The sequence below is a fragment of the Xiphias gladius genome, chromosome 15 (genome assembly GCF_016859285.1).
Source record: "Xiphias gladius isolate SHS-SW01 ecotype Sanya breed wild chromosome 15, ASM1685928v1, whole genome shotgun sequence".
In the NCBI taxonomy this organism is placed as follows: domain Eukaryota; kingdom Metazoa; phylum Chordata; class Actinopteri; order Istiophoriformes; family Xiphiidae; genus Xiphias; species Xiphias gladius.
Window position 1 is genome coordinate 7,464,208 of NC_053414.1, and position 13,833 is coordinate 7,478,040.

The window sequence follows — 13,833 nt, forward strand, 5'->3', positions numbered from 1 at the left end:
CCACCGTGACTTTCTCTCTCCGAATTCTTTTTCCTGCATAGTAGTAGATCTCCCAGTCTCCTCTTTCTCTCTCTCCATTTCTCTCTCCCCCTTTCCCTTCTCCTCACTCTTAACCCCCCTCCCATAATACCTTGTGCCACCACCACCACCTCCTCCATCCCACCGTCTGGCAGCGGGACAAGGTCAACACAGAAACCTCTTCACTTCTCCTCTCTGCTTTCCCTCCCTGTAATTCCTCACCATCAGCGGAGCAACAGATCCCTCCCCCTCCCACATCCTTTCATCCACCGCCGCCCTCTGAGCACTGAGGAAAAGAGAAAGGACTAAAGATGGAGAAGAGGATGAAGGAGAGGCCCGGGGATGTCGAAAAAGAATGAGTGCAGCTATACTGGGTTGTGCCGAGAGTAGGAAGACGGAGAAACAAAGAGGGACGAACCACGAGGAAATGAAAGACAGAGAAAGGAAGGAGGGGAGTTGGTGAAGAGAGACAGAAAGGCTGAGGGAGAAAAGTGTTTTTAACCTCTGTTGTCACGTTGACAGACAAGGCCACGATCCATCTGTAAATCACTTAGAAATCAAACTCTTTTTCTCTCCATATCACTCATTTTCCTTTTTCTGTCCAGTTTTGTCCGTCTCCTTCTTTATGGTTTTCTTTTTCCTTTCTTTTCTTTCTCTACATCCCTCTTTCATTCCTTCAGCTCTGTCATCCAGACCTAAAACACACAAACACATGCGCCTCGCATTCCTACGTGCAGAGCAGATTCACCCAATTTGTTTCCACTGTGTGTGTGTGTGTGTGTGTGTGTGTGTGTGTGTGTGTGTGTGTGTGTGTGTGTGTGTGTGTGTGTGTGTGTGTGCCAAGTCAGTAAATAATAACCAATCCCAGCTGTACTGTAGGCCGTTCCTCTCATTCTCAGCGGGGAAACAAAGAGGGAGAGAAAAGAAAAAGGCCCCGTCAAATAACAGAGTAATGAGCTGGAAAACAGTCAGCAGAGTTAAGTAGGAAGAATCAATAACATTTTAATGCTAACAGGCATTTTGAGTCCTGTAGAACTGGTAGTCAGTAGACTCTGTGTATAGGAATTTGTACTTATTTCAACAGCGGTTTCAGGGTCAAACCACCTTAGAGCTTTTCCATCCTGCCAGCAGGCACTTGTGAGGTGGGAAGAGCTGCTACACAGGTAAATAAACGCTGCAGTTTCCTCCGGGGTTTTTTTTTTTAAAAACCATTAATCACTGAGCTGGCCTCCTCACACTGGGGAAATTAACCTGCCAATTTCATCCTGTGGACTTGTGTGAAGTAACTCGGCCTATGCGGGGCAGAATCTTAACAAGACAGAGTGGAGGGTTTCCGTCTTAAGGGGGAGGAAAGCGTTGATGAAAGCAAAGGGATTAGGAGAGAACAACAGAAGCCGTGAAAACCGAACAACGCAGTGGAAGCGAGAGAGACAGATGGACAGAAAGGGAAGAGAAGCAGAGAAAAGAAGTTTGAACTGCTGAAAATTCAGAGCTGACTTGAATGCATCAGTCAATGTAATATCCAGTACATCTGAATACTAAAGATTCTCTTTGTGGCGAGGATGTTGTTAATGTCGCTATTTTTGCTTGCGGAGATCAAAGCGAGACCAGTGGTGCCTGCAGTTTTTCCAAACGTTCGAATCAATGCAGTCGTCGCTTCTGCCCGTCATGTCACCCGGTAGTGCTGAGAAAATCCAATGATGGGTCCACTGATAGAAAATTAATCGACGACAGTTTCGGTGATTGACCGTGTGAGTCATTAATCGGGCACAACTGATTCCAGTTTCTCAAATGTGAGGATTCTCTGCTCTGCTCTTTACATCACTGTAATTATAAGCTGGTCGGGCTTTGGACAGTTGGTCTGACAAAACAAGCAATTTAGGGACGTCACATTCGGATCTGGTAAATTGTTAGTTTTCCTGATATTTTATAGACTAGATGATTAATTGATTATTTGAATCGGTAACCATCAGATTACAGATGATGGTCCGTTGGTCACCGTGTCGGATCAGGCGATCACAGTGCCGTAAATTCTTGCCGCATCTTGGTTGGGAGACTGGCAACACTACAAGTTTGACCCCATCCAATCATCGTTCACGTCCTCTCGTGTCGTCAGGCACTGTCACGATCAACAGGCGGCGATATAACCCTACGAGAGCGCTCTGTCATCCTATTGGTCACCATGAAGAAACATGCCGTAGGAGATGTCACACTAGGCAGGAAACTACGAAACAATCTGGCATGCGAGACTTTTTGCGGGGCAGTCGCGAGCTGCCCCGGACGCCACATCGCTGCTCTTCGACTGTGTCATTCCCGGCGTTCATATTCGGGCCCGACGCGGGAAGTTTTGGTCGGCCACGACGACGTCGTGTCCCAGCCCGGGCTGAATTCGCGTGGTCTGAGCCCAGCCTGAGCTGCAGCCCCTAGTGGAGCTAAAAACTCGTTGAGACAGGAAGCACAGCAATGGGTCAACATGACTTAGGGCGGCCACAGTGGCCACAGACAGACTACAGTCTGTCCACTGTAGTCCACATCTATGGACCACTAGAGCACAGAAAGTCCATTTCTGATCCTACACCCATCTGCCATGCCACTTGATCCCTCTTTACAATCATTATTCCCAACTTTGCCAAGACATTTTTTTTCTTAATCCATTTTTCCTCTCTTTCTTTGCCCCTGATTCTCTCACTCTCTGTGTCAGGCCTTTTTCATTTGCCTCCTTCCTCAAACACAGACCTAAGAGGGAGAGAAGAAAGAGAGAGGGAGGCAGCGAGTGGAAGGGAGGGGAGAGGAGAATAAGAAGGGGGAGGGAGAGAGGGTGAAGGGGGGGGGGGGGGGGTGATGGAGGGGGGTGTTGGGGTGGGGTTTGCGGAATTTGGTCTATGTTTGGTTTGGAAGTGAAGGCCCCTGCGCTGGGCTCTCAGGAGGATAACGGAAAAGAGAGGGAGAAGAAAGGGAGGTTTATGGATGTGTGTGTACCCTCACAGGTGGTCGGCACATACTGATGGGGGGGGGGCGTTTTTGTGTGTCAAAATGTGTGTGTGTGTGTGTGTGTGCATATCTGTGTGTTGGCACTTTGGCAAAGTCAATGCTATCTGTGCTCGCAGCATGCATGTGCATTTTGTCTGCTCATTTGCAGATGTTGGCACAGATGCATGTGAGCTTTTAGCATGTTAGAATCAGAGAAGGAAGTCAGAGAGGAGGTGAATAAGACATTCCTAAGATGGAGGAGGAGGAGGAGGAGGAGGAGGGGAGATGCAGGGAGCCAGTGGTTAGTTAGTGGTTAGAAACTAAGAGGAGAAAAATGAATGTCTGGTCCAGGGCTGGGCCCAAAAACGATACCACAACCAGCCAACGAGCCAGGGGAGGAGAGGAGAGGAGAGGAGAAAATAAAGTCGAAATGAGTTATGTAGAAGAGGAGAACCAGGGGAGGCCTCCTCCTCCACTACCACGTCCCACCCTCCACCCATATGCGGCCTGCTAACTCCTGCCGCTGCCACAGGGGAGTAGGAGGGGGAGTGGACCTTTCATAGCTGGGCTGAACCCGTTGAACCCATCCTGTAAAAACAGCAGGGAAAGTAGGGAGACAACACGCGGGCCGAGGCCAGCAGCCACACAGGGGGCTCCAGTGGGGGGCTTTCAGGTTGGGAGCACAGGATGGCTGGAGGTACGAGGGGGAGGAGGAGGAGTAGCTGGAGCAGAGGGATGGAGGAAGAGGAGGAGGGTCATCACAGGTCTCCCTGTACTCCCTTTTCAGCTGAACACTATCAGTTTGGGTTGGCTATCTTTCTATCTTTCTTTCTTTCACCTATCACTTATTTCATTTGCCTCTCTAGTTGATTCACCCTCTTCCTATTCTACTTCCTTACTTCTTGTCTTCACTTTCTTTCTTTAGGTACCCTTTTTTCACCTTCTTTCACGTCTTTCCTTTCTTCTTTTTTCTTTCCTTTGCCTCCCTTTTTTCTTCCTGGCTTCTGTCATTCCTTTTTTTCTGCTAAATGTTCTGCCCTTCATTCCTTCTTGCTGCCATTGTTTCCATCACTTTTTTTTCTTTCTTCCTTTCTTTTTCTTTCCTTTCGCCTTTCCTTCTTTCTAGCATTGTTTGCTTCCTTAACTCCACTTTATTTCCTTAATTTTCTTTTTTCCTCGTTGCTTCTTTCACTTCTCTCATATCTTATTTCGTCCTATCTTCAGTCATTCTTTTTTCCACCTCCTTCATTTTTTTGGCCTTTTTTCTTACTTTACTTACTTTTTTTTCCACATTCTTCCTTCCCGCTTATATTAAACTTTCTTTCTCCCAATCTTTGCTTTCTTTCTTAATACTTCCTCTACCTATTTCTTTCTTTGCTTTACATTTTTCTTTTCTTCTTTTGTTCTTTTTCCCTGTCCATCATCTTTGCTTCTCACCTTCCTTTCATCATTCCTTCTTTCTCCTACTGTTTACTTCCTTTGCTTTTTTCTTTACTTACTCCGCTCTGTTTACTTTTTCCCCTTTTTATCTTCTTTCATTCTTTCTTTTGTCATTCTTTGCTTCCCTCATTCTTTTTAAAGTACTTTTTTAGGCATTTTATGTCTTTGCTCTAGAATTGAAAGTAGATACGTGACTCAAACTGGGGGAAAAGCAGTTGGTTGTCACCATAAACCCCTAGGCCCCTTACATCTCTTTCTTCCTCCCTTAACTTTCTTCTTACTTTCTTTTGCTTCCTTTGTTTCTTTTGCCGCCTCCTCTTGCTTCCTCTACCCATTTCTTTCTTTCCTTAACATGTTTCTTTCTTTCGCCTATTTTCATTCCTTTACTTTCTTCCTACCTTCACTTTATTCAAATTGTCCTTCTACCATTCTTATTTCCCCTCCTCTTCTATCAATCTTTGCTAGCTTCCTTCCTTCCATACACACATACAGTATGCCATATGTATGAGCAGCACCCCCACCCTGCAGCAGACAGTGTGGGTGGAAGGGGACTGTAAAGCAGACGCACCCAACAACAACAGGAAAGGAGTTTTCTTGGCTCTGGGCCTTTTCTAAAATCCATCCATGAGAGTCTGTCCAACCTTTAGAGAGCAGCATGATGCAACATGCCTGCAACCTGCACATCACCGCCATCGCATGAAAACCTCACATTCTCAAAAACACTTTGCCCCGACTACCATGATGCATCATAGAAAAATCAGTAAAGAGCTTGAGTGGTGCTAGTACACTCATGGGTAACTCCTCAAAACCTGCCCCGTCTCTTGGGGCCCCGTTGAGCTTCATATTGAGCGAAAGCAAGAAAATCAGTGCAGCTGGCGTTAGGAAGTTTTTCTAATGCAGAGGCGTATCATCCTTTAGGGAGGATGGGGAGTCATGATTGGTGTCATGGGGGTGGAGGACTTGTGAGATTTGATGATTCAAACTGCTGGAAGGAAAACAAGCAAAGGTCTTATCTCCACCCAGCTCCACTGCGTTCACATGGTCAGAAGGGCATACTCAAAGGTCTCACTTTGGATCAGAGCAAGATTAAATGCAAACTGAAATACCGTCCATTAAATCCACAGACAGATCCTAAGACCTGAACAACAAAATAGGTTGCTTGTAAGTGAAAAATGTCCCATCTGGCACCTACATCGGCAGAATGAAAACACACTAGCAGTACATTTTTCATACTGAGGTAACTAAAAGCGATTCGTTGAGGTCGGGGTAAGACTGTTGTGTCAGTTAAAAGAAACTAACGTTGCCTTTTGAAGTGAACCTGTCAAACTCAAACGTTTTGTACACCCGTCCATCCTGCCTACCTCCTCCACAAGTCTCTTTCAGGCTATATAAAGGCATCTGTGTGCTTCAAACAATGTGCCTGACAGATGACTGAATCGCATCTGAAACTCCATCTCCACACACGTTTATCATTTTGGGGCTGCATCTGACAATTTTTTAAACCAGCAGGCCAACAAGCACAATAACCTCTCTCAGCGATTGCCCAGTTGTGCCGAGGTGAGAAAGTAGGCAAGATTTTCACCTCTCTCTCACGCTCACTTTTTATTTAGTTCTTCACACAACTACTTCTCTCACTTGTCTTGTGTACAACTGTCTACAACAGTAAAATGCCTTTGAATGTGCCATTATCCCCATTTGTATGTTTCGTTGCATCTTGCCTTTGTCTTTAAAAACTGGTTTCTCCGCCTTCGTACAACTAGTTTATTTGCAGGGTAACTGAACCCTATTTTCTGCTTTGTTATTGAACAACAATAACTTGTTTTAAGCCATATGAACAAATTTATAATGCAGTAATTTGGCTGGGGAGGACTACATACATGCTGTATGTAGTCCTGTGCCAATATTTCATCACGTCTTCAGATATCTGGTCTTAATGTTTATGTTTTTGTTGAATGTATATCAGTAAAAAATTAATACTGTGTTTTCATCAAGCAGAAATAGCAAATGTAGGGAGAATAACAGAGGGCCCAGGATAGAGCCCTGAGGAGCCCCATATCTGAGAATGGAACTAGGGTTGAAACTAACAATTATTTTCATTGTCATTTAAGCTTATTTTCTTAATTGATTGTTTTGACCATAAAATGTCAGAGAGTAAATTTCCTGACACCTTCAAATGTTTTAGTCCAAAACTATTGATACTGATAAAAGATTTTTGGTCTACTATTATATAAGACAAACAAAAGCAGCAAATGCTCACATTTTAAAAGCCGGAACCACCAAAAACTTTTGTTTTGACCAGTTACTCAGACAATTAATCAATTATCTAATTAGTTGCAGATTAACTTTATTTTAATCAACTGATCAATTAATTGACTTATGTTAGTTTAAATGCATCACAACAGATTCCCATGAGAAAAGTGTAACTACGTGCACCTCTCTTCCAGACACATACGGTGGCAACGCCAAACAGACGTTGTCTGTTATCTGAGGTTATCTAAAGTTACCTCTTTGTATTTTCTAATAGGTTTTTTTAAGTAGAACAACAGGGGGCCGAGGGAAGACCCCTTGAGGGACTCTTTTGATAGTTTTAATTTTGTCGACAAATAATTCTCCTGTCAACTTGTTCCTGCCTGCCAAATAACTGTCATTGACACTAGGATATGTTCAAACCTAATTATACATGTATATAAATATATATATACGTGTGAGAGAGAGAGAGAGAGAGAATGGAAATTAATACATCATATGTAATAGGATTTTATACAAAAGGTTAAAACGATCAAGTCCCCATAGAAATGTCTGATATGGTCTGGTGATGTCATGCAGAAAGACCACCGAGCAGCACAGACACATTATAAACCGACAGGATAATGGAAGAACATTAGGGATGGTCAGCTCGGTCTTTTTGTTAGGACCGAGAGGACAAGCCAGCGGCTGAGTCTCGTTGGGGCTTTACCTTATAACAGCCTGTAGACGGTCAAACAGCCTCCTCTGCTCCCTGTAGTCTGCCCGAAGATGCTTGCGAGCCTCCAATAGACACAAACTGAGGACACAATTTACGAAAATCAAGCGAGAGTGTCCGGTGTTTCCCGTAACATCTTCGATTAAGTTATCAGTTGACACTGGCTGGTTTCAAAATAAAGGAAAAATCGGTATTTTGAAAGAAAATCCTCCCACAGGGGATCGTTCAAGGTGGAAAATTAAAAAATAAAAAATAAAAACGTCTGTTGCGAGAGGTCAGTTTTCAGATATGCATCAAAAAACCTCGTCCTGTGAATAGTTTTCTCTCAAAAATCAGACTGACGTGAGCTAAAGAAATTACTCGTGGGGGGGGAGGGGAGAGGGGGGAGGGGAGGCTAAATGTCAGTCAGATGTGAGGATGTAGGCTGCGATGTGAACGTCGAAACCCGCCGCGCAAAGGTAGAGGCTCTCCTGGAGGCGCATCGCTCGGTTGCGACGCTGGTCAACTGAGCTCCCAGCGTCGGAGAGGAGGGAAGAGGAGGCTGTCCGGGTGGGGGTGGGGGGGCGGAGAGACGCCGGGAGAGAGGGAGCGAGAGAGGGAAAGGCGGAGAGACCCGGCGAGAGAGAGAGAGAGAGAGAGAGAGAGATCCAAAGCTCCTCCGCCAGCTGTTCACTCTCACGATAGACGATTATCCTTCCAATTTTGGTGACTCGCCTTAAACTGTGACACACGTTGTCGGAGGGAAAAAAAAAAATGAAAGACGGCTTCAGTTTGCTTTATGGTAAAACGGTCGTGAAAAAAAAAAGGGGAGGGGGGGTGCGAACCTCTCCCCCGGCACACCCACCACGGGGGTTTTTCGCTCGCCCGGGCTCATCAGCCAACAGGTGGAGGTTTTGGTGGAGCTATGCCGGGATCAGTGTGAGCTGGTCGGTGGCGGAGCAAGTACTCTGGCCCTCCTTCTTAGGTTAAAGTAGCAGCACAGCAATGTAAAAATATCCCTTTCGCGAGGGAAAGCCCCGCACTCAAAAGTCCAGATGCCTTATCGGCTAGACGACCGAGTTCTTGAAAGCCGGGCCCCCTGTGCCTGAGGGGTTGTTGACTGTTGCCGCCCAAAGGCAAAGGCATTTTATTGGTGCAGCGAGTTCATCGACTGTATCCTCTGTTGGCAGTTAGTTTTGCCCCGTGGCTTCCAGGGTCCGGTCCCCCCAAAGGGTCGTAAGAGAAATCTGAGGGTGCCTCGGATGATTGATGGGGGAGGGAAGCAGAAGAAAGACAACACAAATTTGCATCCATTTTTTTTTAGACTTTTCTACTAATTTAATTTTTTTGTTTTTGTGACTTATTGGATCTCTCCGGGCCTCGACTTGTTATTTAAATGGGGCCGTGGAAGGAGCTTAGAGGGGAAATCTCTCCTTGGTGGAACTGCTAACGGCTCGTTGACCGCAGTGTGGTTCTCCATCACTGGATGGACCTCAAAGTTCTGAGTTTCCCACTGTGAAAACCACTAGAGGGAGACAATGAAGACTGATAGACCGCGGCAGGGCCAAATGCATGGGGATCGGAACCATCACGGGTGCACACTATTAGGTATACACTGCATTTTTTTGTTTGTTCTGTTTGTTTTGTTTGTTTTTCGCAGCGTTGGTTGTTCAATACCTGAAGTATGTCAACAACCATTTAATAGATTGCCAATAAATTTTGAACAGACATTCGTGTTCCCTGGAGAATAAATCCTACTTAATGTGGCGGTCCCCTGACTTTCCTTCCAACGCCTTGGGCAGATTGACATGTTTGGCTGTGAAAGGTCTCGGGAGGGGGGGGGGGCCCTGCGCTCCCTCTCTCGAAGCGTGTGAGCGTGAACCAACTTAAGATCCATGTTATTTTGTGGAATTCGTGAAGCCTGATTCACTGGTCTGCAAAGGGCCACGAAAAATAATCATCACAGTGGATGGAAGAAAAAAAAAACAAAAGAAAACAAGGACAAGGTTAGATTTTTGTTGAGTGTGTGTATCTTGTGTGGCCTGTAGTCGCACCGAAGGTGCTCTAGCAATCTGTTTAAATACACTCTTGCTGCTTTCAGATGAACTGTATGGACTCTAATGAAAAGGTTTGCGGACAGACAGCATTAAGCTGAGTAGCTACTAAAGAGGGGAACAGAGCAGATTCTACACATCAGTAGTTTGTTCACTACCACATTTGAGAAAAGATAGAGAAAAGGTGCAAAACAAAAAAACAAAACAAAAAAAACAACTGCTTTTTGGCAACACTGCATGAAATCTGATAAATGAGTCAGCGGTGGTTTGGGCTGTAGACTACTAAGTCTGAACATGAAAACATCTGGGTTGCGGGGATAGAAAAAAAAAAACAGTTTACCAAACCTCTGTAGTCTGTAACACACGCAAATCTCAGACCGTTGGATTTAAGGTAATGTAGGCATCAGGTTTTTATGACAAAGAGAAAGAATGCATGGAATAAGAAATGGCAATATTTCTGGTTTTGTTTGATTTTTTTGATTTTTTATTGGGAGTCCAACAATGTCACAGGATTTCAAAGCCGAATCAAGTCAGTACTCCTTTAAAGTGAGACCACTTTAGTCTAGCCTATATCTGTGCTTTTCGAAGGTTCTTCAGTCAGCAGTCCAAGCGAGTACTCTTATCCCGAAAATCAGCAGCCCAAGTCTAAAACTTTTCCAATGGAACAAGGAGAGGTGGTGGTGAGGAGGTTGCTGGAGAGCTGCTCGAGGTCGTGGGTCATGTAGAGAATCACGACCCGAAGATAATGACCCGAAGAAGAATGATTCAGCAGAACACACGTTCGCACTTCCAGAAAGATAGCAGAGGCTCAAAACAGTCTGCTTTTGCGGGAGTGACTCGTCACAGGTAAGTCTTCAGAATAAAGGGTCGGTTCACCGAAATTAGATTAAACATATTTACTCGGGCTCAGGTTCGCTGTCATTTCCGCACGTGCGCCCGACAAACCGCATGTCGTTCCTCGTGGATCGAACAGACACACAAACACCACACAGTCTTGAGGGGAAAAGTGAGCACTCTTACTTTGGCAGCAACAGCTTGGACGTAAATGAGGTCCATTGTACTTTCTCCCGCTGTAGCAAACCTTACACTTGGGCGGAATTTTGGCAAAACGGTCCCTTAAATTTGCGTGATACCAGCGATGGCGGAAGTTCAGCCAGGGTGCGCTGTTTGTTGGTGGCTGATGTCACCACAGCTCTCCCGGGTAGACTGCTATGGTAACAACAGTGCTTCCCTTCCTTGACCAGCGGATGTCATGCATGTTTCCTGTTATTTCCTAAAACTGTTGGCTGTAAAGTGTTTTGATGAGTGGCAGTTGACCGCAAGTCTGTTTTAGCCAATAGGCAAAAGAAATGTTAGGCAATTTACTACTTAACTGACCTGCAGAACATATCTCAGGCCTGAAAGTGAAAGTGACAGAGAGTCCCACTCACCTGCAGCACCAGCCGTCCTCTGACTGACGACGCGACCTTCTTTTGGAGCGGTCGACCTCTGACCCCGCCAGGGAACCGCAACAGACGCCTGGTCAGCGGTCAGCATGCAGGAAGCTCCTCCTGTGCTGCTGAGACCCAGAACATCAGTGCTCCTGAAGAGGTTCTCACTGTTGAGCGGGGTGAGTGTGGCTTTTAAATTTCAATTCAATAAATGCATGTATTAAAATATGAAACGTACCACAGAATGGAGCCCAAGATTCGTAGTGCAGAAAAAAAGGTGGAAATCTTTACATAGAATTTTGGATATTTGGGGGAACACGCGGTCAAGATGCGTTCATCGCGGGAGCAATAGGACTTTCAATATGGGCTTTCAGAATGAAAGGAGTGGGGCGTTACATGCCTTCAAAGTAATCTGATTAATTAATTGTCAGAAAAGTAGAATCATTTCAGGTGTCCTGTATGCTGAACAGTAAGAGCAGTGTAAATCAGATTAAGATGGAGAGCCTTTAATTTAGCCGGCATGAATCCTCCACTTTTATTCTGAAGGGCCAGACGCTCACCGTACTGTGTGACGTATTGTCTCGCGTCAGGAAAGATTCCTCTGATACGTCATTAAGCAGTGCTCTCACTTCAGCATTGTGCACACAGGGATTAATAAACCACTACACACTGGTATTCACACATTTTTTAATTTTTAATTTAATTTTTTTTTTTTTTAAGTCCCCGCGTTGACATGTTTACATAATTATTGACGGTGGTCAGATTTACATCATTCATAAGCTCTTCATCTGACATTTATCGATTTTTTTTTTTACCCTCACGTTGCGTCGAACACACCGTCTTCCAACTGACCTTCTTAGGGCAAAATATCCTTCTGGTGAAGCAGTAGGAAGCTGTGACTTAACCCATCCTCTGATGACACTTCCTGTGCAATTAGTAGAAGGACAACATGGACTCAGTAGAGAGAGAGCAGGCAGTCAGTTCAGTCGTGAGCATTGTGCAGACTATGTGTGCATGATGTATTCTTTTTCTATTCCTTTGAAAACTGCCAAACCAGTAACACAAACCTCATATCCACCTCTTTCCTTCCCTAGGAAAATCTATTCTATCGATTAATGCAATAAGACTGGGAGTTTGCGCTGCTGATCCCAGTTCCCCTACTTCTCTTCCCCCAGTCGAATGACGTAAAAACCCTTCGCTTGTTTTGGTGCATTCACGTGTTCTGATGGAGGACATGGGTTTGCCTGTAACAACAACAATACGAGTTGTCCGACCGACAAAATACAGGAAGAAGAAAACTCACGACCTCAGACCACAGAACACACTGAAACATGGGAGGCTGAAGAGGTGAATACTAAATCTATGAGCTACAAACTGCTGTGTGTGTGTGTGTGTGTGTGTGTGTTTTCCTTGGTCATCCTCTCTGTTTTGCTGGCCTGCAGACTAAGATTTGACTAAGAACAGGCAGTAGTTTGCACACGTGTTAGCCATACCCCTATAAGTACACCATATAATATGTCAGGGCTAAGGTTTAGTAATGCCGTTGTGGAGCTTATCTCCCCCTGAGTGGCCACAGGAATAATAATGTAGCTTAAATATTGTGCTCTAAGGTTGACTGTATATCTGCTGTATGAATACTGTGTTAAAAATGTTTGGCTGGATTGCCAATGTGGACCAGATTAAAACAATAAAAAAGAAAAAAAAATTATTTTATTACGTCATTTTTTTGTATTATTGTTTTTGTTCCTGTTTCTTTTACAGTTGTGTGAAAGCTTTCTTTGTGTGTGAAGGAAAACGCTTTTTCATTCTCTCTCATCGAGTAGGCGAACGAATCGGGAGTTATGACTGGTTTCCTGGTCAGGGTAATTCCAACACATATAAAGTACATTGACATGTCAGTGTACAGCATAACTGTTTCCCCCTGGAGGGTCGGGTGAGCAAACGCCGCTGAATGTTTTAAATCTCTTCCCGAGAACTATTTGATTTCAAGGGCATGTTATTGATGCTTCATTGCCTTTTTTTTTTCTTTTTTTTTCTCCATTGGACAGATGCTTTTATACAAAGCGACGTACAAATGAGGTACAATCAAGCCACAGCAGATCAAGGAGAATTCATCGAGAATAAGCACCACAACACTCTTTTACATGACAAAAAAAAAACACACAAACAAAAGTAACATACAGATATCATCACATTTAGTCTTGTATAACACATGTTGAACACATTCATGTGCAGTTTTAATATTATAAGGAATGTGATATTCTGTTGATACGCGAGTTTAAATGGAGCAGCTGCAACAGTGGCCAGGAAATGAAATACACCATGTCCACATCTGGGGATGGGGGTGGAGGTCTGAAGTTTGAATCAGGAAATCAAGCAGTTGGGGTGTTTTCTAAAAAAATTTGACGTTAGAAATATATAAGTCTGAAATCATGTACACAGGTATGGAAAGTATAACTGTTTGTTTAATTTTTGTGCTGTTGTCAGTTAAGTATAATGTGCATTCAATAGCTCCTCATATTTCCATTTTTGTTGTACAAATTTATACCAGATCATTATCATCATCATTATTTTATGTGACTGATTCGGGTTCGATTTGTTTATTTCATCTATGGACTGAAAAGACCCTGAAAATTCACCCAAATGTGGTTGAATTACAGTCACTGAGGTTATGTCAAACTTTCCTTTTTACATTTTTTTTTTTCCTACCATAAACCAGCAACGCTTGCTTAACACATTCTGCAGAATTTTGGGGTTAAAAGTGCCACGTTTTTGCATTGAAAGCCAATACACTATGTAAAAATCTCAAAAATTGTCATCAAGTGTTTTGTAATAAAACATAATGATTCCTGCCTGTAGATAGTATCAAGATGTTAAATGTAAAAATGGTATATTAATCAGCTCTTAGATAATTAGATGACCGCTTAAAGAGGAAGGAAGTGAAGTTTTAATGTCATAGCTGCAGGCTGTCTATCCATTT

The 13,833-nt window shown here is 44.0% G+C and overlaps 1 protein-coding gene across 1 annotated transcript in view; it reads right to left on the reverse strand.

Annotated features, from left to right (window-relative positions):
- Positions 1–7,878, reverse strand: part of LOC120799835 (zinc finger protein GLIS2-like) — a 29,796-nt gene extending 21,918 nt beyond the window's left edge. Inside the window, exon 1 of the mRNA XM_040145249.1 lies at positions 7,385–7,878. The gene's annotated coding sequence lies outside the window, so the exon portion shown is untranslated. The remainder of the gene's footprint in view (positions 1–7,384) is intronic.
- Between the last annotated feature and the right edge of the window lie 5,955 nt (positions 7,879–13,833).